Source organism: Zea mays, chromosome 2 (assembly GCF_902167145.1).
Source record: "Zea mays cultivar B73 chromosome 2, Zm-B73-REFERENCE-NAM-5.0, whole genome shotgun sequence".
Classification (NCBI taxonomy): domain Eukaryota; kingdom Viridiplantae; phylum Streptophyta; class Magnoliopsida; order Poales; family Poaceae; genus Zea; species Zea mays.
Window position 1 is genome coordinate 206,974,524 of NC_050097.1, and position 6,493 is coordinate 206,981,016.

Sequence of the window (6,493 nt, forward strand, 5' to 3'; positions counted from 1 at the left end):
TTAGGTGTTCAGTATCCAATCTATATCTGATCTATATTTGTATCCATATATTTAAAGTTGAATATTTAAAATATCAATATTCATTCAAATTTTATCTAACACAAGTCAATAATATTTGTATCCGATCCGGATAAAAAAAATATGAAAATAAATATAGAACAAGTAATATTTATGTGTATCCAATTCTATTACGTCCTTGAGAGCGAGTACTATACTAGTAAGGCTCGTATAGCCTTAAACTATTACTAGGTGAGTGCCCGTGCGTTGCAACGGGAACATATACTACTACGATAACTTATGTACAAATATGTTTTATACCGTTAAGAGAAAATGTTACAATGGTGATCCTAGTGATAAGACGAAGAGCTAGAAAATTCAAGCTATGGAAATACATTAGTACAAATTTTACTGTTCTAGCATGTTCCAATATTTCAACTGAGATTCATGAAACTTTAATAAACACATAAAATTACCGAGTAGAAGATGAAGAACTGGTCGAAGGTTACCACGCTTTCAGTTATGTGGGCATCAAAGAACCAAGTTCAAAATTTTCATATCCATAAAGTGTTGATCAATAATGACCGAAACTTAAAATAGATTGAAGAGAAACCTCATCGCACGGTACAACAGTCTGTACCAAAGCATGTATGAAAGGACACCCGAATATTGCATAGATTACAATGAGGTGGAACCATTTGCTATTTGTTGGGATCAACGACGGGTTGTCGTTGTTGCTGGGCACCATCGGCCAGACAAGGACAAGAGGAGCCGAAAGAGAGACAGGGACGTGAGGTTCTGCAGGTCGAGGTTGCATAGAGATCATCTGTTTACCTATGAGGAGGTTGTGATGACCAACCTTTGTCCCGGATATCATACACACAATCATATTAACCGTAAAACTAAATATGACTCGCTCTTGCACGCAAGCCAGTCAATTTATCACGCATATGAGCAATCATGTTGCCAGATTTTAATCTCGACTGAATTATATATGCATTCTAACAATGATTGTTGTAATGCACACTCCACTGCCTCATATATTGACTTATCCTGAGAGAACACCTAAAAATCCAAAGGGCCAAGGAACATTAACAAATACATAACAGGCACAAAAACCAATCAGTTTTGGGATATTAATAGAGATAACATTAACATTTTCCTGGGTGATGTTTCTGATCCTTTGATATGACATTGTATGCATCTCATTAGGAAAAGGATGGTATTATTGACATTAGTAGCTGAGAATGATGCCAACAATTGAACAAGAATTGGCATTAACGAAGTTATACACTTTGAAAATCGTAGACCAGCTTCAAGTAAAAAGCAACTAAAACTCTTATCTGTTCCAAGTAATAATAACTTAAGTCCCAATGGAAACTCCCCAAAAAAAATTCGCTTTGAGGCTAATAATTTAGAAACTAAGCAAAGCAGGACAATGTTAATCGAAGTAGGTAGGCAGATAGCTAGGGAAATGAACAAGGCATGCATATACAACGTATGTGAACCAAGTAACAACCCAAATTACCTCTTCCTCCATGCATGTCGCTGACTTGCCTCCATCATAGGTCATAGCCTACCATCTCTTCCTCTTGTAGCATTGTTGTCTCGCTTCTCTGCAACTGCAAGAAAAAAATCGCTGCAAAGTTTTAGTGGCTAAAGAGGAGAGAAACATACAAGCGAAGAAACTGAAAAAGTTATACAATGTGATGAGGGGCAAGGGACGACGTGAGAAGTTTTGGACGCTGGAGGATGGGGTGGTCAAAATATGAAATGACAAGCCCTCACATATAACAAGCCCTAAATTGGAGAATGGAAATGACAAGCCTCACATGTGTCATTTTCAAGTATAGTATGAACCTATTAATTAACTAAAACAAATTTTAATTTTGGCGGGAGGGAGTAATAAAGAAGAGAGCAGATGAATAAAGAAGCAGACATGAAACAAAGGCAAAGAAGAAAAAAGTCACGCAAATTGAAAGCAGCTAGCTAGCTAGTGATATGTCAGTAGCAGCAGCACACTGCACTGGTTCACATGAGGTGCTCAACTGCTCATGGGATGGAGGACGGATTGGTGCTTGTATAATTGTATTTTATACATGGTCAAATAAAAATTTCAAGTATAGTGTTTAACATGGCTAGATACAAAGTTTGTTGAGCCTAACTATCTCATCAGGTACACACATGCACACATTGGTGCAAGTATGAATTGGGTCACCTCTTTATGACTCTCTGCAATCAAATCAATGGTTATTCAGGTGAGAATGAAGCATCTAAACACATACATTTATACGTGCGTACGTACATACATGCATTCAGGCTATAGTAACTTGTAACCAAGCATTGCCCGTTGTTGGTTTCGATCCATTGGATGAGTACAAGTGGCCTAGCTAACAAAGAGCTATAGCAGTCACCTGACTTTTAGGCACATATGCGTGTATGCGCTGGTTAATTGTTAACTGATGAGTATCAGCACGAGATGAGTATGGAGAGGCAAAGGAAGGTTGGAGTGTGACGGAACCCCAACCTAGATTTCAGTTACTCAGTTACTTATTAATAAGAATATAATGGACTAAAGTAACCATAGGATAGACTAACGAATACAATGGCACCTTGAGTTTCTTATGGTGTAGCTCTATAGTCTTCATCTCCTCCAAAACAGCTTCCCTCTCTACCATGCTTATTTTTACTCATTTGCCCATTCTTCAGCACGCTAGCCCTAGACATCACCATCACAGCCTCATTCAGCGTGTGCAACCTCTCCTTCAGAATCTAGGATGCCACACTGGATTGTAGCCTTCCTAATTGGCTGTCTTTAGAATCAGATTTGCTCATCGCAAACCACCACTCTGCCTGCATTACAAGAGAAGAGTTAAGTACAATAGTTTCAAAACACATTTATCTAGAGAACCATCTATTTAATAGTGATCAGTAAACATGGAGCAACCTACTACTACTCTGCCACTTAATAAGCAACCCACATGACAAGGACTCACTATCAGAACATTCACCTGGGCTCCAAGAACTTAGCAATCCACATTTGACAACCATTCACTAACTTTCTAAACAAAAAAATGCTTACATTATGTAGGTAATGAAGGTGGTTGTTGACATGTGTGACTTTTTTTATATGGATAGATTCAAAACAAAACTACAACATATATTTAGAGAGCTATTGGAGAACTCAATTTTTTACTACCAAAGTTATTTAGCAACTCCTTAAATCTGTGATTTAGAGAGTTAAAATTTACATAACTACTGGAGCTGCTCTAACAGATATGACCCAAGTAGGTGGTATGATTTAGTTTCTCAAAAACTCCAACCATTTTTAGTATCCCATCTAGTAATTTATATGCTTTGCAAACACAAATCAAGCATGTTCATCCCAGGAAACAGAAAAATGAAGCATGTAAACCTCAAATCATGTAATAAGAAGGGATATCTTGTTTTAGGCCTCAAGTTGTACCACCAATTTGCACCAGTCATTTTAGTTGGCATCTATGTATCATGTGGTATGTCAGTCCTTTACTTTGGCATTGTAATATTATAGGCTTATGATTGGTAAAACAGCAGCCCCAGCTGCTCTAATGAATCTAGTGCCCAAGGGAATAGGATACCATGCAACACAGTACCTGGATTTGAAGAGAGAGAGAGAGAGATCTGTTTTCAACACAAGTCGCCCCACAAAGTTTTGCAAATCTAGATACATGTACATGTTAAATTATAATATCACCAAATAAAAGGAACATAGAACATACCAAGATGCTGGATGAAGATCATGCAGTCTGGCATCCAAATTCAAAGCCAAGTTATCAGCCAATAATCTGATCTTGTCCTTCAAAGCCAACAAATTGATCCATAGCTCTAAAAACATATCAGCGCGCTGTCACAAAGTCAAAGCTAAGCAACATCGCTCCCCTGCGGCCAGCACCCTCCATAGTAAGACCAACTCCATCCACCCACTTGTCCCAAGATCAATCATGATGGATTTCACTTATTGTGGGCAAAGAACAAAGTTGAGAAACTGAACCTGCAATGGGTGAAAAAAATATTTGTTAAAAACGCGATACCATTCACAAAATATAGCAATAGCCATTAGCCTATCATAATACAGAACTTCTAATTCACACATACATTCAAAATTGAAGTGTCCTTGGTTTCTAGCCATCCCAATGTTCCCGAAAATGGGCATAAAATAGTGCAATGCAGGCGAAGTACTTGCACAGTAGAACTATGTTCAATACTAATGGCAAACGTCAAACTTAAAATAAGAGAAAATCCATCAGATTCTAATATGATACAGTCAACCAATTCATCTTGTGTACTACAACCTACCACATAAACACCACCTAGTAGACACCCTTTTGTCTTTAATCTAGGGAACTGAACAACCAACTGATAAGCAAAAGATCAAAGCAATGCCATTTCATGATATTAAAAATGGGATTAATATGAAATATCATGTTATACAGTGAAGTAATAAATGGATAGAGTTTGTTAGGTGTAACAATTTTCAGAACATCAAGTAGGACAGATGTAATCTGGAAGTGTCTACCCATTTCCTCCCTTCGTCACTCAACAAAAAGTAAGTCAATGTAGTATAGTATGATAATTTGTAAGATTGCTAATACAACTAAACAATAACCATTCTTACAGTTTCCTTTTTCATCACCTTTGTGAAGATATTTTCTACAGTATTGGTAATAGAAATTTTGTATCTTCATTGCATCAGTTCCAGCAAGCTTGCTCTTTGTCTCTTGTTCATCCTACCAGACAAAAAGGGAAAACATCAACAAACCAACTATAGTTTATTTTTGGTTAGATGGCAGAAAGAGTATTTGACAATTGACAAAAAGGAGAAAGTTTTCTGAACGTACACAATTTTGTGGATGAAAATAAATACATGCGTCTATGTGGGTGCAACATGGCGCCTCAGATCGCGGTCTCAGAAAAAAGGAAGTTCCACTCGAGGGTATAACAGCGTGAGGGTGCCAGAATCATAAATGGGGGAGTTGGGGGAAGGGCGGTATGAAGTCCTCGGCCATGGGGGTTGAACTTGGAGATGAGTGATGCACGTAGTTTGTTTGGAGCGTGGTGGTGGGTCGAGGCCGTGGCATCCAGTCATCTATTCCGGCGAGCCTCGGGGCGGGGGCGACATTTGGGGCGGGCCGCGCTGACACCTGGGCCGGTGCGCCGTTGGCGATGGCGAAATCGGGGCCAGGGCGTCGACGGCGGGATCGGGGCTAGGGTTGTTGGGGATCTTGGCTAGGGGTTGCAGCCTTGCAGGGGGTACGAGCGTTGGTTTGGACGCGTGGGATCGTTCTGATGGTGGGCGAATCGGACGACTTAGATTGCATAATGGCACAACAGACGACTGAGATTGCGTAACAGAATATATGAAATTACAGTAGTTTGCTTAGAAACGTGGACAATCTTTATGAACGAGAGGAGGCTCTAAACAAGTAATTTGTGTGTTAAACATTGTTTTGTTTAGTTAAAATATGTCCCATTCAGAAAACTATATATGACTTTCATGTTACAAGAATGAGATAATAAGGTTAGAAACAATTCAACCCCACCACGTTGTGGTCCTCCTCCCTGCGAGCACCTCCTTTAGCAATATCTTGTCCGCGCGAGCAGAGGTATATAAGGTAGACATTTAAAAAGAGTTATGCGACGGATAATTAGACTGCAATAAATTGGGTATTCTAAATTAATGTCTATTGTTGAAGTTTAATCTAGTAAATAAGATCCTCAAACTTAAATTCTAAGTAGACATCTACCGAAAAGCTGGAAGGTTCAGAATTATAGATACATCCCAGAAAAGTAATTAAACAATAAGAGATGCTTGTCTTCGGTAGATGTGGCTATAATGTTGCAAAAAACCTAAATTGTAGCAGTAATATGTGATGCCAGGATCCCTACCGCTATCTTCTAATATTGTGATTTTTACTCCTTGCAGGTCACTAATCTGTACATTGAACTGTTAAAGGAGAGGGAAAAAGGAACCAATATAGGTTTTTGAAATACCATTTCTTCAATACATAAGCATTAGGTACCTCTAGACAGTCAGTGGGAGGCAAAAAGTGATTAATATAAAAGTTGTTTGTCTTCAGTAGATGTGGCTATAATGTTGCAAAAACATAAACGATAGCTGTAATATGTGATGCCAGGATCCCTACCGCTATCTTCTAATATTGTGATTTTTACTGCTTGCAGTTGCAGGTCACTAATATGTACATTATTGAACTATTAAAGGAGAGGGAAAAAAGGAACCCAATAGGTTTTTGAAATACCATTTCTTCAATACATAAGCATTAGGTACCTCTAGACAGTCATAGTGGGAGGCAAAAAGTGATGAATATAGTACTAATATGATGAGGTACTATACTGAGTATTTTTTTTTCTTTTGAGATAAAACATGGTCAACTTACAGAATAACCAATTTAGAAAGACAGAAAGTGATGAATATATACTTGTGATTAAAGGGATGTAT

At 38.3% G+C, this 6,493-nt stretch overlaps 1 long non-coding RNA gene across 1 annotated transcript; it reads right to left on the bottom strand.

Annotated features, from left to right (window-relative positions):
* Positions 1 to 535: 535 nt before the first annotated feature.
* On the bottom strand, positions 536 to 5,316 carry LOC103647683 (uncharacterized). The gene is made up of 5 exons (XR_562960.4): positions 4,875 to 5,316; positions 4,670 to 4,763; positions 3,756 to 4,027; positions 2,610 to 2,850; positions 536 to 1,619 (listed from the first exon to the last, which is right to left on the bottom strand). It is a non-coding gene; the product is annotated as an uncharacterized lncRNA (long non-coding RNA).
* Between the last annotated feature and the right edge of the window lie 1,177 nt (positions 5,317 to 6,493).